The sequence below is a fragment of the Rattus norvegicus genome, chromosome 2 (assembly GCF_021556685.1).
Source record: "Rattus norvegicus strain SHRSP/BbbUtx chromosome 2, alternate assembly SHRSP_T2T, whole genome shotgun sequence".
Taxonomy (NCBI): domain Eukaryota; kingdom Metazoa; phylum Chordata; class Mammalia; order Rodentia; family Muridae; genus Rattus; species Rattus norvegicus.
In genome coordinates this window covers 13952437-13977200 of record NC_141535.1, presented here as the reverse complement: position 1 = coordinate 13977200, position 24764 = coordinate 13952437, and the positions used below count along the sequence as shown (strand labels likewise).

The 24764-nt window shown below is 40.0% G+C and overlaps 1 long non-coding RNA gene across 3 annotated transcripts in view; it reads right to left on the bottom strand.

Moving 5' to 3' along the window:
* Positions 1-12851: 12851 nt before the first annotated feature.
* Positions 12852-24764, bottom strand: part of LOC108349914 (uncharacterized) — a 48800-nt gene continuing 36887 nt past the window's right edge. For all 3 annotated transcript variants that reach the window (XR_015673571.1, XR_015673574.1, XR_015673573.1), the window contains exon 3: positions 12852-13304. This is a non-coding gene — a long non-coding RNA (uncharacterized LOC108349914). The remainder of the gene's footprint in view (positions 13305-24764) is intronic.

Genomic DNA, 24764 nt, shown 5'->3' with positions numbered 1-24764 from the left:
TTACGTATGTAGGTGCCCTTGTATTTGGGGCATAGATATTTAGGATTGAGAGTTCATCTTGGTGGATTTTTCCTTTGATGAATATGAAGTGTCCTTCCTTATCTCTTTTGATGACTTTTAATTGAAAATTGATTATATTTGATATTAGAATGGCTACTCCAGCTTGCTTCTTCTGACCATTTGCTTGGAAAGTTGTTTTCCAGCCTTTCACTCTGAGGTAGTGTCTGTCTTTGTCTCTGAGGTGTGTTTCCTGTAGGCAGCAGAATGCAGGGTCCTCGTTGCGTATCCAGTTTGTTAATCTATTTCTTTTTATTGGGGAGTTGAGGCCATTGATGTTGAGAGATATTAAGGAATAGTGATTATTGCTTCCCGTTATATTCATATTTGGATGTGATTTATGTTTGTGTGCTTTCACTCTCTTTGTTTTGTTGCCAAGACGATTAGTTTCTTGCTTCTTCTAGGGTATAGCTTGCCTCCTTATGTTGGGCTTTACCATTTATTATCCTTTGTAGTGCTGGATTTGTAGAAAGATATTGTGTAAATTTGGTTTTGTCATGGAATATCTTGGTTTCTCCATCTATGTTAATTGAGAGTTTTGCAGGATACAGTAACCTGGACTGGCATTTGTGTTCTCTTAGGGTCTGTATGACATCAGTCCAGGATCTTCTGGCCTTCATAGTTTCTGTCGAAAAGTCTGGTGTGATTCTGATAGGTCTGCCTTTATATGTTACTTGACCTTTTTCCCTTACTGCTTTTAATATTCTTTCTTTATTTTGTGCATTTGGTGTTTTGACTATTATGTGACGGGAGGTGTTTCTTTTCTGGTCCAATCTATTTGGAGTTCTGTAGGCTTCTTGTATGTTTATGGGCATCTCTTTCTTTAGGTTAGGGAAGTTTTCTTCTATGATTTTGTTGAAGATATTTACTGGTCCTTTGAGCTGGGAGTCTTCACTCTCTTCTATACCTATTATCCTTAGGTTTGATCTTCTCATTGAGTCCTGGATTTCCTGTATGTTTTGGACCAGTAGCTTTTTCCCCTTTACATTATCTTTGACAGTTGAGTCAATGATTTCTATGGAATCTTCTGCTCCTGAGATTCTCTCTTCCATCTCTTGTATTCTGTTGGTGAAGCTTGTATCTACAGCTCCTTGTCTCTTCTTTTGGTTTTCTATATCCAGGGTTGTTTCCATGTGTTCTTTCTTGATTGCTTCTATTTCCATTTTTAATTCCTTCAACTGTTTGATTGTGTTTTCCTGGAATTCTTTCAGGGATATTTGCGATTCTTTCAGGGATTTTTGCGATTCTTTCAGGGATTTTTGCGATTCCTCTCTGTAGGCTTCTACTTGTTTATTAATGTTTTCCTGTGTTTCCCTAAGGGAGTTCTTCACGTCTTCCTTGAAGTCCTCCAGCATCATGATCAAATATGATTTTGAAACTAGATCTTGCTTTTCTGGTGTGTTTGGATATTCCATGTTTGTTTTGGTGGGAGAATTGGGCTCTGATGATGCCATGTAGTCTTGGTTTCTGTTGCTTAGGTTCCTGCGCTTGCCTCTCGCCATCAGATTATCTCTAGTGTTACTTTGTTCTGCTATTTCTGACAGTGGCTAGACTGTCCTATAAGCCTGTGTGTCAGGAGTGCTGTAGACCTGTTTTCCTCTCTTTCAGTCAGTTATGGGGACAGAGTGTTCTGCTTTCGGGCGTGTAGTTTTTCCTCTCTACAGGTCTTCAGCTGTTCTTGTGGGCCTGTGTCTTGAGTTCACCAGGCAGCTTTCTTGCAGCAGAAAAGTTGGTCTTACCTGTGGTCCCGAGGCTCAAGTTCGCTCGTGGGGTGCTGCCCACGGGCTCTCTGCAGCGGCAGCAACCAGGAAGACCTGTGCAGCCCCTTCCGGGAGCTTCAGTGCACCAGGGTTCCAGATGGTCTTTGGCTTTTTCCTCTGGCGTCCGAGATGTGTGTGCAGAGAGCAGTCTCTTCTGGTTTCCCAGGCTTGTCTGCCTCTCTGAAGGTTTAGCTCTCCCTTCCATGGGATTTGGGTGCAGAGAACTGTTTATCCGGTCTGTTTCCTTCAGGTTCCTGTGGTGTCTCAGGCAGGGGTCCTGCCGCTCCTGAGCCCTCCCCCACGGGAGCCCAGAGGCCTTATACAGTTTCCTCTTGGGCCAAGGATGTGGGCAGGGGTGGGCATTGTTGGTGGTCTCTTCCGCTCTGCAGCCTCAGGAGTGCCCACCTGACCAGGAGGTTGGGTCTCTCTCTCACGGGGTCGGGAGTTGTGGGGAGATCGGCTGCCACAGGAGGGCGAAGTTGAAAGCTCCCCGGCTGTGAAGCTAGCAGTACCTCTACGCTTCTACGGTGACCAGTTCAGCAACCTCTATATAAGTTCAGCTCCCCAACTTTTTAATATCTTATATGCTCCTATCATTGATCCCCTAATCAATGGCTGAAAAGCTGGTAAAAACTGTCTCCATCTATGAGCGTCTCTTCCTTGCTGCTTTCTTCGCTATGTAGTTCTTGCATTTGATGGGATTCTGTTAGTCAGTTCTTGCTCTTACTTACTGAGTTACTGCCTGTGCCAATATCTTCACATACTTTCCCCACATCATCTCTATTAAGTAGAAATCTGAGTGTCTCAGATTAAGGGCTATGACATATTTGAATTGTTTTAGCACAAAGTAAGAGCTAAAAATCTGCTTTTTTCAGAACCATTTTAAAAAGTCAGTGGCAGGGGTGGCACCTTTGTCAAAATATTAGGTGGTTGTAACTCTGGAGTGGATATTTTGGGGTCTTTTGTTCTACTGGTGAGTCTGCATGTTTTACTTTTGTATCAATACTGTGTTATTTCTGTCAATATTGCACCCAAGTATAATTTGAAATCAAGTATTTTGATACCTCCAGATTTGCTGCTTCTGCTCAGAATTAGATTATTTTAGAATCTTTTGTGCATCCTTGTAAATTTTAAGATTGTTTCCCCAGGGATACAATTGGTTTATTCCAAATTGTTTGACCTGTAGATGACTTTCAGTAATATTGTCATGTTGGATAAAGATGCCATTCAAACAAGACCTTCAGTCCTGGAAAGAGATCCCATTAAGACTTGGGAAATAAAATTGACTACGTAATATTCAAGAAGTAAACAATTCACAAGTCTCAGGGATTCCTGAAATACACAAGATCCACAAGGCTCATCCCCAGTGCTGTATAAACAGTAACAAACGCTGGAGAGAATAAAGGAAATGTTCAGATAGGTACAGATGCCTTAAAGTCATGTGGAGATCCCCAGGGCTAAATGTGGCTTTCATAAGTTGTTAGCCATTTCTGAGAAGTTCTTTGAGTTCCTCTAAATAACTCTTCACACTTTATTAACAAGCCCCAATAAACTCACTGGTTTGTTAAACTAAGTAGGTCTGTTTTTTGGAGTAAATAAGCATTATTCATGGTTGCCCGAGAAAGGTCACTCAATAGGCGATTTCTACAATATTAATTTCTTTAATCCATAACTGTGGGAAATATTTCCATCTTCTTGTGTTTTTTATTTCTTTATACAGTGTTAAATAATTTTCGCAATAAACGTCCTTCACCTCCATTGTTGACTGTTCTTACGCATGTTGGGGGCTATTTTTTTTCTAATTTTTCTTATTAATCATTTTATTCATTTACATCTCAAATGATATCCCCCTTCTTGGTTACCCTCCACAACCCCCCATCTCATCTGCCCTCTGCCCCTCCTCTTTGCCTCTGTGAAGGTGCTCCCTCACCCACCCAGCCACTCCTGCCCACTGCTGCAGCATCCCCTTACACTGGGGCATCAAACCTCCACGAGACCAAGAGCCTCCCCTGCCATTGCTGTCAGACAAGGCCATCCTCTGCTGCATATGTATCTGGAGTCATGGATTTGGGGGTTATTTTAAATAAGGTTATTTTCTTAATTTTTCTGTGGGGGTATGTGTATAAATATATGAAATTAATACTTTTGATGGCTTCATAGTATTAACAGGTGGAAATTGAGGCTGATGAGAACAGGTTTTTTTCTTTTATCCTTTCCTTACTCTTCCTTCCTTCCTTTTTTTCTTTCTTTCTTTCTAACTAAAACAAAAATCATTACATTGAAGTTAGACAAAGCAAACAAACAGAATAAAAAGAACCCCAAGAAAAGGCACAAGAATCATAGACCTACTCATTCAGACACTCAGGAATCCCCTAAAAACACTAAACTGAAGGCTATACACAAAAGACCTGTTCTAGACTCCTATTGGCTCTGTGCTTTTTGCCTTAGTCTCTGTGAGTTCATGAATGAAGCTTCTGATACCAGAACTGGGTTCCATCCGATCGAGTTGTTAGCCAAAGCAGTCCCATGGAAATCCCCAAACAACCCATGCTGTTGCCAAGACAATACGTTGTTCTCTGAAAACTGCTGGCAAAGCTCCATTGCTGAGGACAACTCATTGCACATGGTTCAAGCTGCTGCCCACAGACAGTTTTCACCTCACATGCTAGTGTCTTTGGTGAGGGAAGGTACTCTGCAGACTACCAAAAGAGAAATGCAAAGCCAGCCACAAAACCTTTGGTATACAATCTGTTTGGCCTGAAAAATGTGGTAGGGCAATAATAAAACACAGCTTCAATTCATGCAGGATTTTACTTAAGGCCCACATAAGATGTAACCCATAACAAATGTTGCTTGGGTGACCAAGAACCAGAGAGTAGATAGCATAGCCCAGAAGCCTAGAGTAAAACCAAATACTACTACTCTAAAAGCAGGTAACAGTAACATGGTTTCTAGGTAATATTACAGTAGACTCGTAAATCAGTGTTATATGCAGCCATCATCAGAGAGGCTTCCTGCTGCAGCAGACTAAAACAGAGACCCACAGCCAGACACTATGCAGACAGAGAGACCTTGAAACATAGAGAACTAAATAGACTGTATCTAACAAATCCCTCTCAGAGCTCAGGGAACCCCAAGGAAGAGGAGACAGAAACATGGGAAAGACAGGCTATGGAGGACATGAAGGAGAGCAAGGCCCTCTGAATCAGCTGCGATGTCTTCATTTCTTTCTGAGCATGATTATTAGTGGTATATGAAAACACTTTAGCTTTTCCTATGCTGCTTTTGTATGCAGCCACAATGCATACAGAGAGGAATTCTCTGCTGAGTCCTGGAGGGCTTTGAAGTACAGAATGGTGTCACCTAAAAATATAAACTTCTTCCTTGCTTATTTGTATTTTGTTTTATTTCTTTCTCCTGCCTCACTGTTCTAGTTGAATACTTGAGCACTTCTTTGTGTTTTAAACAGGACTCCTGAGTGTGTGAATAAGTATGTCTCTGATTCTTGAGACTTCTTTTGGGCTCTTTACTATTCGATGGGACTTTTGTTGGTTTGGTTTAGGAGAGAATATTTTGGATTGGTGGTCGCTGTTGAATTGAGCTCTTGAGAAATAACTAGAAGTTGGGTAGGTAGGGAGGAGAAGAGGGCCTGGGAGAACTTGAGGGACAGGAAGAACATGCTAAAAATATAGTTAAAATTTTAAAATGGTTTAAGTAATAAAGATGTAATTTAAAAAAGAAAAAAACAAAAGTGAAATAAAATATCTGTCCCATAAAAAAGAAGGAAGAGGAAGAAGAACAGGAAGATGAAGAGAAAGAAAACAAGAAGAAGGTGAGGAGGAAAAGGGAGAGAACCACCTGAGCGCTCTGCTGAATAAGATCATAGAGAGTGGACACCCTTGTCTTATTCCTAATTTTAAAGAAAATGCTTTCAGTTTTCCTAATTCAGACTAGAGATTAATTTTCATTCTTAAAACATCTTACATCAATATGTAACCATAGCATTTCCCAAAAAACAGCTATATGACCAGTACTTGGCTAAGATAGATGCATGAAACTATTAATAAAAAACATATTATTAATTATTTCATTAACAAGAATTAAGAACCAGAAGAATGTAGTACATGAACACTATGAATAATATCATAACTATGGGTTATGGACAACAACATAATGGAGACGTATAAAGGATGGCAAGGGTCAAACTTACATTGAGTATTAAAGTAGGAAGAGTTGCATCTTTCACTTCAGTCTGAGTCTTGCTTTTGTTATTCGTTTTAAGCTTAGCCTTATTCTCCTCATCTGTAATATTCTGTATCTTATCTGTCCACCCACCCATCTTCATCGACATGCCTAAAACCCCACTTCCCCGTGGGCAGTTCTAAGTCTCATAAGTCTCTCACTGCAGTAAGTCATTACCACTTCCTAATCGACACATCAAATGTGCCACATACTGGCCCATGCCTCTTAATACAGTTGTTCCACATGTGTAATCATAACTACCTTGTAAGTTTCACAAAAGTAAAAATCAACTCTTTTATGACTTCTTCTTTTATATAATCCTTATTGTAGGAGTAACATACTACTGTTTGCGTTTAATAAATACTTGACCATTTGGTGTGTTTTAGAATGGCTTTCCCAAAGGTTTCACAGGATTACACAAAACTCGTGAGATACAAAATGGAAATAAACAAATACTGATCATTTTACAGTTTAAAAATGATGAAGTCATCCAAATATATAGAAAATACAGGCATTTGGGTACAATTAATATGATAAATGATTAATTAGGTCATTATATAAAACCATAAGCATTAGGATAGTTTTGTAAATAACAATATAAATGCATCATTTTCTTGTTCCCTCTTCTCCATTAAAACATTTCCATATACCCTTCCTTGTTCTCTTTCAAATTTAAGGCTTTGTTTTTATTAATTACTGTTATATATATTTTATGTATATACATGTATATTCTTAAATATGTAAACATGTCCTGTTTCTTCTGTATAATATTACATATATACATATATGCATATGTAGAATGTGTATGTTTTCAGGGCTGACTATTCATTATTGGATCACCAATTGGTATGCTCTTCCCTGGGGAGGACTATTGCTTCCAGACTCAACAGTCCTCAGTAGCCTGTGGTTCTTTGTGTAGGGTTGAGGCTTTGTAGGGTTTCGCAGTCTACGTTGGCACATCTATTGCTGTTTCTGTGTTCCTGAAGCCTTATAGGTGTAGCTTCTGACTTTACTAGAAGACAATGTCACAGGAAACTCCCTGCTATTTCCATGTCCTCTCTGAGCCTTAGGAGTGAGATGTATCTATTGAGAGTGGCTCAACCATTCTGTATTGTAATTGGATGTGTTGTTCTGTGATGGTCCCTGTCTATTGCAAGGAGATGTTTTCTTGATGATAGCTGAGAACTACATTTATCTGTAGTTATAAGAACAGATATTTAGAATGTAGTTAGGGATTCTGGTTCAGTAAAATGATGGTTGTAGGTTCTCCTCCATTAACCATATCTTTACTAGTCCTGGATAGCTGAAGAGGTTTCTAGCACCTCACAGGATTTCCTTCTTGTTGAGCAAGTATTAAGTCTAATTTAGAGAGTTTTTGGTTACTGCCAAGGTATAAATGCTACGTACCTTTAAGGTTATTGTGCCATGGTGGTCATTGTTATGTTTCATAGAGGTCATAACTGTATAGAACTAGTTGTTGATTTCCTCTTTTGCAAGCTTGCATGGATCCTCTGGTACCATGAAATATGGTCCTTAGGGAGGATGTTTCCAGGTTAGTTTCTGTAACATAATTCTGCTTATAAATATACATATATAGTCCAATTAAATTTTGTATTTGAGCTGACAATTTTCTCTCCAAAAGCCAGTGACTACGTAACAATGATCCTAACACAATACATGAGAAATCTCATTTCGAATTGTTCTCCAAGAGACTCCCAAAACATCATAGCCAATTGCTATAGGCCTTGGTTGCCCCCAAGATATGGGGAGTAAGTTCCTATTGCTAAAGATAGCATGCACTTCAGCTACAGGTCCTACAGGCCTCTGAAAAGAATTATTTTTTTAAATCTTTAAGAACACACAATGGTAACACACAGAAATGCATAGTGACTGACCCATAGGCAAACACTTTAAGAAAAAGTAGCTGGAGAGATTACCCAATGGTTAATTGCTCACATGTGTGCAGGCACATGTATGTGTGAAAGGAAGGGATCTGTATACACACATATAGAGGCCAGTGGCTGCCATAAGGAGTCTTAATCAAGCTCTACCTTATTCACTGAGACAGGATCTCTCAATTAAACCCAGAGCTCAATGATTAGGCTTGTCTAGCTAGCCAGTTTGCTCCAGGCATCCCCTACCTCCATCTTCTGGGCACTGGAATGACAGGCAGGCTGCTACGCACACCAGACATGTACTTGGGGGCTGGGAATTTTAACTCTCCAGTCCTCAAACCTGCTAATTATGTAGCAAGTACTTTAACCATGAATCCATATCCCCAGCCCTGTAGGCAGTTTTGTAAACTACTTTTAGAGAGAAAAGCTACATCACAGACAAAACTAGTATGTTAGCAAAGAAAGGACATGTGAGCCACGTGGATCCTGAAATCCCAATATCACATTTTTCTCCATATAGCATGTCACCCTTCCCCTTGATACGGTTAATTTTCCACATCCGGTCACTACTTTACCAATGTGTTTTTACTGCCTAGGTTCTCCCTCTTAGTATCATCTTCATGCACTCATTGATGCTCATTACCCCTGAGAAACAGGAAGCAAAAATGCAGATAAGAAAATTCCCCTTTTTCATGTGTAACAAAATGAACCATATGAAGCAGACATGTTAGTCACATATTCATTTATATTTACATGAAATATGTGTAGCACATACATAATGCAAGGTACAGTTCTGTTTATATTAGGATGTTATACATGTCTTTTAACTTTTCAGTGTTTTGAGCTTTGGAACTTCATTTTGGCACCATTCATAAGTCATGTTCAAAGAGTCTGGAAATTTCTAAAAGAACTATAAAAGTGAATGGATGCATGGACATGCAATTCAAGCTCTTCAGCCGAAATCAAGGAGGATAGCTCCGATAACCTTTAACATAAGTCATAATTTACTGGAGTTTGGGAGACAGCTCAGTGTTTAAGTGGTCACTGTACAAACATATGGAGCAGAGTTTAAGTCCACAACACCCATGTCTGTGCCCCCAGCACTTGGTGGATTGGTGGTGCGAACATCTCAATCACATATGCTCACAAAAATTAAATAATTTCTTTGAAGATACAGTTTATAAATCATTATTTTTTAAATCCAGACAGTTAGCTCTCAGAAAAGGCAGTACAATGCACCGTTAGAGGTGCAAAGCCTGCATTGCCCTTTGAGATTTGAAGTCCACATCGTCTAACTAGCCCAGGTAAGTCAAGGTTCAGTGTTGTCAACTCAAGAGACTAAGTATCTATTTGATCTGAGCGTGGACCGATGTGAGCGAGGTCCTGCAGCTGAAAACTGTAATCTGATGTTGGAGCCTGTCGACTGGTTCAGTAGGAAGAAGAAGTGTGCGTTCCCTCCGAAGCTGCAGAAACGAGAGAGCATCCAAAGCACGCATTTGTGTCTAGTGTTTAGGTGAAGAAGTTTCTACTAGTAAAATTAACTAGGAAGAACACTAATGTTCTTAAAACTCACATCTTTTCCTTTGAAAGCCCTGTGAGAGAACGCGCTGAGGTGGTAACTTCAGACACAACTCTTACAGTTTTTGTCCAGCTAAAGTACTGTGTGAACACTAATAGTCAGGGATATTTACTCTTTGTGGGGATGACAATTTTGAGCACTGAAAGGTGGGTCAGATGCTTCTGTAGAACAGCACTGGTCATATGCCTTTCACCAGTTACCAAGCTCCTCCCAGTCACGTATAGAGCATGCACCTTGTAGGCTACATTGCAAGCCTTCGTGTCCACGAGTTTCATCCAACCACTTGACAGGTTGGGTTTCCTAACCTTTCAGGTCTGCCAATCTGTTTCCTTCTTTAGTGATCCTAAATGTGACAATTTTTGTATGAAAAGGTGATGGGAATAACGTTCCTATCTCTGTTTATATCATTTATATGACCTATATGTTTATAAATGATTTATATGATTAAATAACTTAATATTCATGTAATATTCAATATATACAATATTTATACAATAGTAAAAATCAGCTATATATTTCCCAGATTCCCTAGTATATAATTATATATATTTTGCAATTATAGTCTTCATCCTCATGACATATATACATGTGTATAATATATGCATATATGTATAAGTTTCTCCGGCATTGGATCTTATCTTTTCCACAAAGTTGTATATTTTGCTGTCTTCTTTCAGAAAACCCACATAACACACTCCCTTTGTTTAGACCAAAATTTTCTCTTCCCCACATATATGCTTCATAATATTCTGATTTTCTTTTGTAAGCTTAAACACTGAGCAAACCAATGAGGAATCTGGCCTTAGGCTCTCAAGACATAACTCTTACACTGTGCAGAAAGAACATCAAAGCATTAGGACCACGTTACATTGGTCCTAAATTTATCTACTCTTTGAAGCTGTTTGTAACTAACTTGGGATTTTTTTTTTAAATTCCTTATTCTGAAAAAAAGATTTATCTATGCTAAAATTGCTTTATATGTATTCTTCTATGTTTACATCATAATTATACACTTACCACAAAGAAATTTACGACACTGAAAAAAACTTTGGTGTCAAGAGTTCTTTTTTTTATTATTTTTTTTATTGTACAACAGTTCTTTAACACATACAGATGGGTCCTGGGGACAGCATCATGACAAGCCATTGAGGCAGAGGGCAGTGACATGTTGAGGTCATATATAGGTCATAATGGACTTGTACACAATGTAGAAATACAGATTTTTTAATTGTCATTTACATTATTTACATTTAATCTCCTATTTTCAGGTTTAATATAAATTGTAAAAAAAGTGGTCAGAGTGCCATCAAAGAAAGTTTATATTAATAAAGTCAGCTGGTTAGTGGTCACAAACTGAGAAGCTAATAGTCATGATCTCACGTAGATTCTGACTGTTTACTTTCTAGAGATAGGCCTGCTTCTTCAGTGCAAAGGCATCTGAATTCGTTCAAAAAATAAAAACTAGTTTCTTCAACAATTATGAATGAGAAGGGATTTTCATAGGTTAAAAGATGTTTCAAGAAATATAACAAACAAAAATATTGCACGAACTGTGTCTTAGTTACTGTCCTATTGCTATGATAAGACACAATATGTAAAGAAACTTAGTTTTAAAAAGAAACATTTAGTTGGGTGCTTACTTATTGTTTTCAGAGGATGAGCCCCTCATCATCTTGGCAGGAAGCACAGCGGGATGCATGCATAGTACTGCTGGAGTAACTGAGAGCTCACATCCTGATCCACAACAGGAAGCAGACAGAGACAGGGAAAGGGAGACAGGGAGGTGGGGATATACATGGGCATTGGAACCTCAAAGCATAACACACCTCCTCCAACAAGACCGGATCTCTATTCCTTCCCAAGCTAACTTAGGGACAAAGCACTCAAACATATGACCCTATGTGGACCATTTTTATTCACTCTATCATAGACTGAAATATTTTCATTTAGCTGGTTAAGGAAAATTGAGCACATAGTTCTTCATGAGAAAGTCTACAAAGCTGCTAGCATTTGACATGTGATAAAAGTCTTGTGGCTTTACTTTGATGATAAAACAGCTGGCTTAAAGACTACCAAACATGATGTGCGCTTGAAGATCCTAGTTCAAAACAAAATCATAGGGAAAGAATAAGCCAGGTTGGTAATAACTGTTGAGGCTGGATCAAAAGTACATGTTTCACCTTTCCTGATATTAGAAGACTTTGAAAGGCATGAAAAACACCCGAGGTTAGAAATAACTTTTCCTTTTCCCATTTTGCCTCGTGAGCACCTCAGGGTGCTGCAGAGACGCATAGCATACAGCTGAATGACCTCAGGGAGGGAAACACTGTCCTCTGGATTCCCTCCTGTCAAGTAACAAATGCTTTATTCATTCATCTACTTTGAACACAGACAGTTTATTACAGCTGGTTACCGCCAACACAATGTTACATAAAATTATTTTATTATTTTTAATTAAACAAGTAACTGCATACTCATTGAAACAAAATATTGTGTGCTCACTGAACGACAAAGGGTAAAGAGGGATACAGGGCACAGTTTATGGTTTTCCTTCTTGTTCTTGTTTTCCAGTATTAACCTGTCTTTTTAATTATTTGGGGTTAAATGGACAGCTCCGCCTTACTTCTTGGTGAGTTGATGTGATGATGTTTGCCTCTGTACCGCTAATCCCTTAAGGACAGGACTTCTGTTTCCACCTTTTTTCTCCAGATACCCAGCCAGTGCTCATCCGTATGCCACATTGATATCGGAGGAACAGCTGGACTCCGAGAAACTTCTTCTAAACTTCGCTGGAACTAAACTCCAAGTCTGCAAATGGAACATTTTACCTTCCCCGCCCCCACGGAAAATAACAATAGAGCACGAGCCACCATAGCAGCAGGTGTGCCACATGCAAATGGCAAGCATGGAGCTAAAGTGACTGACATTCTGAAGACATTTTCCAGCACGATAAATTGTCAAAGCTGAGAACACTTGAGCAGCAGGGCACAGCAAAGAGGCGGTGCATCCTCACATTTCAAGTCATTTGGCTGTGCTCAGCAGAGTTACTTATAAAACTCCGTGAAGAGAAATCTACATTAACTGTTGAGCCATCCATAGGACCGCAGTTGGTGAGGAGAGAGGGCATATGCACCCATCTGCTCCGGATCTAGCTACCTTCCCAACCTTCCCTCTCTTGTCATTTTTAGAATGTAAACATTTTGAATGTGGGGAGGAACTGGGTTCTGTGGTGTGTTCTGAACGGTTTCCAGGACTTAGAACATTTTTAAGGAATAACAACATTTTGCATTGGACGGCAGGGAATAGAACTTCCCTTCATTTGCTAAAATGAGAATATCTTTTATTCACCAAAAGCTGTTCTTTGGCTGACCAATTTAGCAAAAGAATAAAGAACTCCCCCTCTCATGCTTAGAGGGGACCTGCTCTTAAACAATGAAATGGTAATTCAAAGAGACATGTACTAGCAGTGAGCCAGTTTGTAAAAGTACTTTTCTGGACAAGAAAGATGGTTTCCAAATGCAGGGACTCAATTGGAAGCAACCCTGATGCACATTCAGTAGAAAATGTGTGCAGTTGGGCCAGCCATGGAGAGAAGGAGCAGAAATGTCTCGGGTTCCATATGCCTAAGTTTATAAGTGGGCAGAGGTGTTGGTGCTGTCTCTTGGAGTCTTTAAGAAGTACTCATAGTCTGGTTCATTAAAAGAAAGTCCAGGTTTGTAAAAACTCATTTGGCGTCCATCCTACAGTTCTTGTCATTCAGATGCAAAGCAGCTGTAACAAATAAAACAGTCAGAGTGAAAGACTAGAAACAATTCAAGTGGTCACCATAGGGGACCAGCAGATGACTAATGTCATCTAGGCATAGAATAGTATGCAGTGACAAAAAGAGAGGTTCACTTCACAATCCCCAGACAACATGAGTAGGGTCACTGCGCTTACAGACTGATTAAGTGTTAATATGATCCTGGTGCCGTGGCGATGAAATATAAATGTAGTTGTACATTTTAAAATCTCCTTAGTCTCTACATGTGCAGGGTAGAACTAGGAAACTGATCCTCACAATGCAGGTCTTCACAGTTTCTCGCTTTGGATTGTGTTACTGGTAAAGTGTTTTTAATTATGTCCCTTTAAAGTATTTTTTTAAAATGAGATTCATTAAACAGGCCAAATTTTACCTGTAGAATGATTTTTAATGCCCTTTTCCTAGTCTTACAAAAAGAACACAGCATTGTCTGAGCTGTCTCTAAATAAACAAATAAATAAAATACAGCAGGTTAAAAATATATATGTACAATGCGCTATTTTCCCTTGGACAGCCAATAACCTGAATATATAAATATTTGAAATGGTGAGTCGCTAATGTAAAATGAAAGCTGTGACCTCAGGATGAGAAATGAATTCACAAGGGAATAACAAGAAATACAGGCAAACTGATGGGGGAAAATATCTGTACTTGTGCTCACTGAGACTGTAAACAAGAAGTCTGATGGAATGACAAACACTATCAGCCCTCCGCAGGGAAGACTGGTTTATATGCTACACTCCATCTATGTCAGTAGCAGTCATATGCATGGAACTTATAGATACTTCACCCAAGGGCCCATTTCCCTAGAAAACAACAGTGTAGGAAGAAAGGCCAACCTGCCAACTGCCGCCGGTTAAAATAAAACTGTTGGGAATTCTGATCCAGTCACAGAATGAACACTACAGGCCTTAGGGGGAGGTTTAACCTAATCCCGAAAATCACTTGTTGCCCTGCTTTCTGATACTTCTCAATTATTCAGAAGATGAGCTCCTGCGGTAGCTACAGAAATCGCAATCTGGAAGGACAGAACCAGTTCCTCAAGAATGTAACACAAAATGCTCCAAAACGTTCTTGTTCTCTTTTACCCTATTATTAAAAAAAAAAAAACTAAGAAAAGGACATTGCTTTTTAATATCGATTAAATGTATGTAATAGACAAATGACAAGCACACTGGCAAAATCATCCTGGCTACTTAATTAGTAGATATTAGTCATGAGTGTAAATCAGTGTAATAATATATGCACCATACTCTGCAGCAAAGTCCATACTGAGGCCCACATAAATCTTTTTCACTCAGAAATAGTCACTTTTAAAAATCAGCAAAATACAATTGGGAAGACTGGAGTCTCTCCAAATAACTCTGAGGAACACAAACCTGTGGTAATGAGCTGGGTGTCGGGTCAGCTCGGCGCCCGTGAGGTGGGAAGGTAAAATAAGCAGAAAATACCCCTTGATAAATTATTGTGAAATATTTCATCTTCTAGGCACAACTTTTAGTCTTCTCTTTAATTGGTGCTCTTTTGCAACATCCAGGCTAAAACGTGACACAGGTGAGGATTTTTCATTTGTGACATCGTTATGGTTCATGTTTGTAGTTGCACCTTACAAACAATCAAAAAAGAACCCATCAAGGTCTGCAGAGATGGCTCGGCAGTTAGAAGCTCTGGCAGCTCTGCCAAGGGGCCCCAGTTCAATTCACAGCGCCCACATGGCCGCTCACACCTGTCTGTAACTCCAGTCCCTGCGTCTCCAACTCCCTTCTAGCCTCCTCCAGCACTGTACACACATGGTTCGCAGACATACGTGCAGGGAAAACAGTCGTACCCAAAACAATAAGAATAAAGGGGATATGGTCTTTACATCACCAAAGACATTTCTGTAACAATTTGAATGGTGCTATAAGCACAGAAACCCAAATGAAAAGTCCGAGAACAACCTTAATAGTTGGCCCGAACAATGCAGAGTCCACAACAGTCAGTCTGGAAGGGATTTCCCTTTCAATGCTTCCCGATGGAACACAGCTCTGTCAGTGTTGGGGCCTTAACAACCATCCTCTGTCCGTACTGTTACTAATCCCGATTGCAGTGGATTTCTGCTTACCACAGTAAGGCCCAAGCCACTGACAAATGTTCTACAGGGTGGGGGAATCAATCTTCCCAATATGAAGATTGCCTTCTAAATGTCCAAAACATGTAGAGCAGGTCTTTGGGGTTCCAAATCAAACTTGTCTACATCTTGGGAATGGTTCCTGACAGCATAGTTAGTGTCCAAACTCTGTACCTTCTTGGATGCTTTTTTTTTTTGCTACTGTCATATGTCAGTGTGCCACTTAGTTTGCGACATTCAGATCTCAATACAAGTACAGTTTAAGTGTGGATAATGCCAAGCTTGCATTAATGAAACCTAAAATTACACACCTTACAGTTACATGACCTTTCCTTGTGTTAAGTTTATGATTATCCATAATGCAATTCTTTCTGTTTTTAATATTACTTTGCCTTCATTGGACTTTTTACATTATCACCTGAAATTTTTAATTGATCATTTTTAGTCCTTTTTTTCAATTAGCATTGATTCTATTTTTTAGTATATTCAAAAAATCATAAATCTATATTACATTATATTTATAAAGTGAGGTCCTGTTTCTACAACAATAAAAATATTGAATTACAGAGGAAATGGAACGTTGTAGAACAACCACTAGCATTCTGGAAATTGACAATGTACATTCGTCAACCAATTTTTCTCTAAGTTTTACAGTCATGTATAATTTCAACTATTTATTGACAGTTCCACATCTTATCTTTTTACACTGCTTTTTGAGACATGGTTTAATCCAGTAGTCCCAGAGCAGCACAAAACTCACTCTGTAATGCAGGATGGCCTGGACTCAAAACAATCTTCATGGTTCAGCCATCTAAATAATCAGGTTTATGGAAGTCATGAGCCACCACACCCAATAGACCATGTTTTTGAAAGCACATGAAGGTTAGGTAACACCTAAAGTGACAACTGAGTGAGGTAACTGTGGAAATGAGAAGGGATGAGGGAAAACTCTGTGGACAAAGGAGTCCTAACCTCCCAAGGGCCTTACTGTGGGAAAGTGAAGGAACAGGAGAGGTTCAGAAACAGAGAAGGAGACACACCAATAACTTGATACAACATCAACTCCATCTTTCATGTGAGCTTTGAGATAGAGTCCATTTATAAAATATTAAAGTGCATTAAGACATTGGGGGGGGGGCTTCTTTGTGTAGCCCTGGCTGTCCTGGAAGTTGATCTGTAGACCAGGTTAGCTTTAACTCTGCCTCCTAAGGGCTGAGTTTAAAGGAATACACCACTGCTGTCCAACGTATAATTACCTCTATTTTGAATCTCATGTTATTTCTTCAATAATCTAACAAATACTTCTTAATAAAACTTATTTTGGCGCTGAATACCTCGCTCAGTAATTGAGCACTTACCTCTTCTGTACAAACCTTGCCTGCCTTCATTTTACAGAATTAATTAAGCATACCCATGTAGTTTTTCTAACATAAAACTTGAAGTGAATGTTTTTCTAGATAGAAGTAAAATGGGTTAATTTAACAATTCAAGAATTATGGATTGTGTTTAAGTATATACATAAAAATTATCATTTTACAATGTCATTTTACATGTCATTGAGTAAGTAAGAATGACCTGAGTTTGACAAAGCAAATCCACTTGTATGAAAATTTCTACAATTTTCATGACTGGGGTCACTCAAAAGTTTTTTTGAAACCCTGCTGATTCTATGAGCCTTCCCATTTGTGATTTCTTTTCTTGGATTGTCCCCCCCTGACTTTTAGAAAGTTATTTGATTTTTTTATAGTCACCTTGAATGTCTCCTCCTTCCTCTTACTAAAGATTGTGACAATCATAGAATTGCATTGATCTTTCTCTTTTGAGTCACATCTGGGAAAATATATAGGACATTCAACCAAGAAAAGGATTGTTTTATGCTTGTTTTCTTGTCCTAACACTCCCACTGCTGTTAATTGAATGTGACACTTTAAGTCCACTAAGACCTAGATGACAGCTGCATCTTGAGCTACTGGCTCTGAGTTTGTTGGATCTTTGAGGGTTCCACTTCAATACCTTAAGCAACTCTAATCTGTAGGCTTAGATTTTTTTCAAAACCTACTTCAATAAGGTTCTTAAACTCTTCAACCAACTTCCAGCCTACCTCCCAGAGGTAGAGGAAAAGAAAGGTTAATATTATGAGCATCATGGACCTGTTTAGAAATAGATCCTTGAGACCATTCCAATCTTTATTGTCAGGATATCAGCAGTCCAGGCCAAAGCATCAAACACAAATCAGTTAATGGCAGTCCAGTCCAACCAGCAAACACCAAATGCAAATCAGTAACAGCAGTTGATCCAGAAGAAAAGTCAAGGCTCTGCCGCCAAATCAGTGCAAATCCATGGAAGCAGCAAGAAGCAACCAGAACACCATGAGGCATGGTTCTTTCAACAAAGTCATGACAAGTGAAGATCAGTGAAGACCAGCAAAACATGACAAGACGAACCAATACAAGAGTGTCGGTCACCGTCTATTGGATTATACTTGCACTCTCTCCAAACATCATGCCTCCTCTCAATTGTCTGCTTCAGCAAAACATTCTCCCAAAAGACAGTTTCCTGAAAACCATCACATGACACCACTGGATCTCCAAAGAAACCAGAAATTTCCACTTAAATTATTCCCAAGCTATTAAAGTAATATACCACATCTTCATTTGTCCTTGGGAAAAAAACAAAAGTATGTTTGTTATGAAAATATTAGGTAGTGATGCTTGGAAACTGCAGCTCCAAAGACCTAAACTATCCCCAGAAGTACAGTGACACAATGTGATATCTACCAGTCCCTCCCGGTAAGAAGGTTCCTTTCCCAGCTCTACATTTCTACTGTACCTGCTTTCCACATGTAGCTCACAGAAGAGCCAGAAGATAGAACTCCCCAAAATTACTGCTACTGTACTGGCTTCAAAGATGGACCAGGCAACTGGGCTTAGCATGTCTGGAGATGGAGCCTGAAATTTTATATATATATATATATATATATATATATATATATATATATATATATATATATATATATATATAATTTTTTTTAGAAAGTCCTGTGCATGCTTCTGAAGCATAGCCAGACTTGGAAAGGCTTTTACTATAGTGTTATAATAAACTCCCTTATGGTATAATTTAACAGTAAATACCCCTTTGAAAATAATCTGGTTGTTCTGATATAATCATTTGTAGTAAATTCTCCAAGGATATTCTAAGACTACCATTTCCTCAAGTATAAATAGAAAGAGGAAGGTACAGGGACAGAAACTGACTGAATTGGTACCTATGTGCCTGAGACAGTGAAGCTTCTCTGCTCACTTTGGGTCTCAGAGTTCCGAGTGTAGGATCTCAGGCATCCAGACATCCAGAAGGTGCTCCCGGCTGTGGGAGAGATTGACAGACAGCAACAGACCAGGAGACAGACTGTTGGGCAAATGGGATGGCCAGGGCCATGCAGAGAGGGGCAGCTGAGTTTCACCTCCTCTCAACAAATGAGCACACGCCATGCAACGTGCACTGCATTGTCAGCTTCCCTCTTCTATGTCCATGTGTGCATGTGTGTGAGCATGCTTGTATGCGTGAGTGAGGGGGGGGACTACAGGTGGATGACTTTGGTTCTGAACTGTGGTGTAAAGATGACTCCAAATTTAGATTCTCCATATCTCTACCCTCTCAGAACATCTTTTGCTCCTGAGAAAACAAGTGGAGCAGAAGGATAGACGGTATCTCTTGGCATTTCATGATTTCTCCATGAGCAGCTCACAAAGAAGCCTAATACATGGGGCCCCAGACTTGATAGACAGGTGTGTGTTGGAAGAATCACTGCTGCCAATGCCGTGCATGTGTGCGAGTGTGCATGTGTGCCCACATGTTCATGCATGCGTGAGAGTGTGCATGTGTGCCTACATGTTCATGCATGTATGCGAGTGTGCATGTGTGTCTACATGTTCATGCATGCGTGAGAGTGTGCATGTGTGCCCACATGTTCATGCATGCGTGAGAGTGTGCATGTGTGCCTACATGTTCATGCATGTGTGAGAGTGTGCATGTGTGTCTACATGTTCATGCATGCGTGAGAGTGTGCATGTGTGCCCACATGTTCATGCATGCGTGAGAGTGTGCATGTGTACCCACATGTTCATGCATGCGTGAGAGTGTGCATGTGTACCCACATGTTCATGCATGTGTGAGAGTGTGCATGTGTGCCCACATGTTCATGCATGTGTGAGAGTGTGCATGTGTGCCTACATGTTCATGCATGTGTGAGAATGTGCATGTGTGCCTACATGTTCATGCATGCATGTGTGAGTGTATGTGTGTGTGTGTGTGTGTGTGTGTGTGTGTGTGTGTGTGTGTGTTTAGACATATGGGGACTTGAAAACAACAATCCATTGCAAAGAAAGATGTATCAGATTCACAAGATTTAGTCATTTTCATACCATATGATGAATCTCAACTGAATTTCCTAACTCACTGGACTCCCCTATAAGCCACAAAAGCATTCTAGTGACTTGTGAATCACTATAGTAAACAGGATCTAGTCTTCATTTCCATCTTCCATTTAGCTGATTTAAGTGATTTATTTAGGAATATTAATGTCATATTCGAATACTTTTCTGAGCTTTCTACTTTTCAATAGATTATTTTGGAATTTCCCAACACACCCCCCACCTCTCTGTGTGTCTCTGTCTCTGTGCATGTGTGCATGTATATGAAGATGTGTGTGTGTGTGTGTGTGTGTGTGTGTGTGTGTGTGTTTCATGATGCATGTGCACACATGTGGAGGCCAGAAAACAACTTTGTGTGTCATTCCTCAGAATCTTTCTATTCTTTCATTTCTTCTTTGGGGGTGGAGTGGGGAGGTGGGTGAGCATCTTTTGCTGGCCTAAAATGGAGCTCAAGTAAGCCAAACTGACTGTCCAGCAGCCCCCAGGCCTCCTCCTGTCTCTTGCTTCCCTAGTCATCATCCCCACCATGCCAGGCCAGGCTCTTTTTTATGAGTTATGTACATCTAACTTGACTGTCATGCTAGAAGGGCAAGTATTACTTACTGGGCTACCTCTCCAGCCATGAACTCTCTAAGCATCCGATCCTAGCTTGTCTTCTCTGTTCCTAGCCTTATGATTTCAAATTGTTTGGTTTATCTTACCTAATTGTTCTAGCTAATGCTACCAATATCAAATGCTAGTGGTGAAAACGACTGTCATTTCCATTTATTCCCAACTTCAGTCAGAAAACTTGTTTTTTAAAACCTTCATCTCAGTGATTATGACACTCAAACATACACAGACATTTCTGTACCCAAAAGAAGCATATAGTTAATGCATTGATCCTCTCTTTCTGTTCTCTTCAGTCAATTAAAACTGGAGATTGGATTTAATTTTTCAAATACTTTTTCTGTATCTAGAGACATACTATTATTTTTCTCCTTAAAAATTTTACATATCATCTTAAATTTATACTGTGAATGTTAGAACATCTTTGAGTAATAAAACATTTGATTTGGTTAGATGCTGTTCCTCTTTTTTAATGTAACAGAGCCCCAGATTTTAGTAGGACCCCAGACCTTAGCACAACTGATCCCACTGTGGAAGTGCCATTCAGGTCATAAAACTCGGCACACAGACAGCGCCACCGCCAAAAGGACCTAACCCATCAGAGTCAATTGTTCTGGGAAAGTATACTGTACTAAATGTACTAGCCTTGTTTTTTTCTCTCTCATCTTATGCTTCTGGCTAACTGTTTTTGTTAATTGAAGTATCATTAACCCAGAACATGGTTTGTGTGTTTAAAAGCTCACCCTGAGAAAAGCTTGGTGCCATACTGCAGTCCCAACCCAATGTCGTTGCTGGCTGGCTAATAAAGACTTCCTAAGAACTTAAATCCAAGTCCAGGCAGTCTCCCTGGTCGATACCCCACAACACCATACTGTTCAATGCTCCTTGCTGTATCCCATGTAATACAATTGCATCAATATTCAGTAGCCAGATTGATGATCTGGGGGTTTTCTTTTCAACCTTAATTGTTTGACAGTAACATTGTACCTGCTTCATAAAATAAATTTGAACACATTCTTGTTATTCGTTACAGTTATAAAAGCTTAAATAACATCAAATAGGTTCTGTATAAACATACAGCTTTAAAAGCAGGTCCTGGCAACAGTTGAAGGGCTGTCTCATTTTGAGATTTTTCTGTTTCCTCTCAAGTCTTCCTGCTTCCTCCAGGTCCTCACTCACTATTTTATAGCACTTCTATTTGGAATCATATACAGGCTTATTTTCCACTGCTCCATTTGCCGCCTTAAGTGTTACTATGCTACCTTAAGATTACTGACGACACAACTCTCAAGCTTGCTTTGCTTTCCGCCATCTTCCGTCTCCTTCTGCCCCATCTTTCATTGGGTTTCAATAATAAGCACAAATCCCACGTCCTTATACACTGTCCCTGGCGCCGTGTTTATGTGGACTGGTTCCCTTAGCTTGTCTAGCACCGCCTCTTCAACTGTCTGTTGTTACCATTGCATCTTCAATATCTGAGACAGTCTATGCTTCTCATCTGAAACTGAGAGACCAGAACAACTCCACCGTGGGTTCAGGCTCCGTCTTAGAGAGCCTGACCTAAGGTTGAACTCAAGACTTAACCAACAAGCCTGCACCTAACACTAGTTTCCAAGTGACTCCCTAACAACCACCAATCAGGAAGAAAGCAGAAGTTAAGTTTATGGTTTGGATCCCAGCATTAGCCAATCATTTTAAAGGACAACAAACTCCAATAGCCCCCCCACCAATCAGATGTGTGGTAGGCTAGAAACCCCCTTGCGTATTTGCTTGCCTCTATAAATGCTTGCTTCACCCTTCCGCCCTGCTGCGTCAGGGTCAGCTGTGAGCCCAAACTAGAGCTAAATTCTTAAAAAGATCATAGTACCATTACATCAGGTCCTTGGTGATCTTTTGGGGTTCGAGAACACTTAACAGGTACAAAAAAACCTCTGCCCATTCAAGAGATTTTGGCTTCTCAACTCTAATCTTGAGAGAACCAAGCTTTTTTAGGCTTTGACTGTGGCTATTTTTTAAAGTATGTCATTAGTATTTTTTTTTCCTGATTACTTCGTTCGGGATTTTTGTTTGGTCTGTTTTTGGTGGTGGTGATGGTGGTTTTGCCTGTTTAATCAGATGATCTCACGTTATTCTTCGAATTTGTTTTATTATTTTCTTTCCTTGTGTTTTAAAATGATTCTGGATTGACTTTCTTAGGTGTATCTCACACTATTTCCCAAAAGTTGCCGTTTTTATTCTTTTTTTATTTTCTTCTTGATGTTTTTACTGGGTTTTCATGGCATCTAGTATTTCATATACTCCTTCTAAAAAAACTTGAATTTCACTTTTTTGAACGGTGTGGTGATACACACCTATGATCCCCACACTGGAAAAGGGAAGGCAAGAGAGTCGGGGATTCCAGGACAGCCTTGGGCCACATAGCCTGTTTGAGGTCAGCCTAAGCTACATGAGCCTTTGTGTAAAAGTAAAAAAATGTATAAAATATAAAGTAATTGTAGTTTAATTTTTCCTCTTTATTTCTTTTCCTAATTCTGGAGCAAGAAGGGTGGAGGTACCAAAAGTTTTCTATAAAGAAACCTATTTGCTTGCTTTTGCTGTCCTTGTGATTTTGCTCCTTTATTTGTTACTTTATCTTTGTTTTTCTTGTGGTAGAAACACACTTTCCAGGGAATTTATTCCATTTTTTAACTCTTCTTATACTATGCCTGCTTCAGTGCCAACTACTACTTGTCTATAGTTAAGTGGACTTCTTTCACTCGTGAGCCTCACCTCCTATAAAGGCCGTCTGGTAAATGGGAGGGAAGATGAGTCAGTTCTCGGTCTATTTGTGCTGCAGTAGCAGGGTACCAGAGCCTGGCATTTATAGACAAAATGTGTTCTTCACACTTCTGCAGACTAAACTAAGAATGCTGGCAAGCTTGGTTTTCAGGCAAGACTGCTCTCCTTCTGAAGAGACTGTCTTGAATATCAGAAGGAGAGAGCATCACATCCTGTAGTGGACAAAATCAGAGAGCAGAGGAAGACTCCCTACTCTGAAGCCTTTTGTAAGGAGACTTACCCTCACTTGTGAGGTTTGACTCAATCAGTTCCCAAAGGCCACACTCTAATTTTTTCCGTTAGGGAATGTATTCAGGCAGGAACATGGGTAGGACCAGAGACTCCAGTGCAGCGACTTCCCTGCGTTGGAGGGCTCTTCTGCCTTGTGCTGCAGGGCTCTGCCTTATGCTGCGACTGTGCTGTCTCTACTTTTTACTTACTCTCCTGAACCAAACCCACGGAGCTTTTCCTCCCACAAACTAAAATGCAACTCCCAGGACACCAGCTAGACGGTCTCTCACACAAACTACCAACTTTAGCATAGATCTCCCAGGTGAAGGGGCTGGGTGTCATTAAGATGACCCACAACATAAAAACACCGCACTCCCATAACCACGTGTCAGCTTGATTAATTTGCTAGGATTTCTCACAGAACTTGAAAACGAATCTTTTGCTCACATGAATTGCTTCATTGTAAAGGACGTGATTTCAGAGTGGAAAGGATCCGTGGAACAAGAAATGAGGGGCAAGGACCACATAGCCCTTCTGTGCCCTTTCAGATCAGCCCAAACCCACAGCGTTTTAACGTGTTTGCCAGCAGGAGCGCTGCAGTGATATCTGCGAAATCATACGGTGGTCTCATAGGTAACCGTGGTGATCTAATCGCTGTCGCCAACAGTTCGCTCACACGCCAGCTCCTGCCCCTCCCCAGAGATGTATTAGTGGTTGAAGCTAAAAGTTCCAAACTACAAATTACGTCTTGCTTTTTCTGCTGGCTACCTATCATTTCATTGGCTACAAAAGACAGTCTTACTAATCAAGAGAATCCAAACACTTCAGGGAAATCATGAGGGCAATGGACAAAGCCCAAATATACATATATATTTCACCACATTGTGACTGGACTTGTTTTACTTTTATTACCCGCTAAGGCCACTCAGGGGTGAAGCTCCGCCCAGCGCATGTTCTCAGACACGCCCACAGAACACTCAGGCTCCTTCCTCCACAAGGTTAACTGTGCACTGATTTTCCTTGGGTTCTACCTTATCTAGCAAATCTCACCCTCACTTCAGCCCTAGACCTGCCACCCTGCAACAGACATTCACGCCTTTCTTTCCCAGCTTGCATCTCATTGAGTCTGTGGATTATGAGTGGTCTCCTTGTTAATGAAGGCTAGGGGAAGCTGTGGTTTTGTAATTGCTTCTGTTGTTTCTGTTGGAACCCAGAATTCCTTTAGAGCGCGT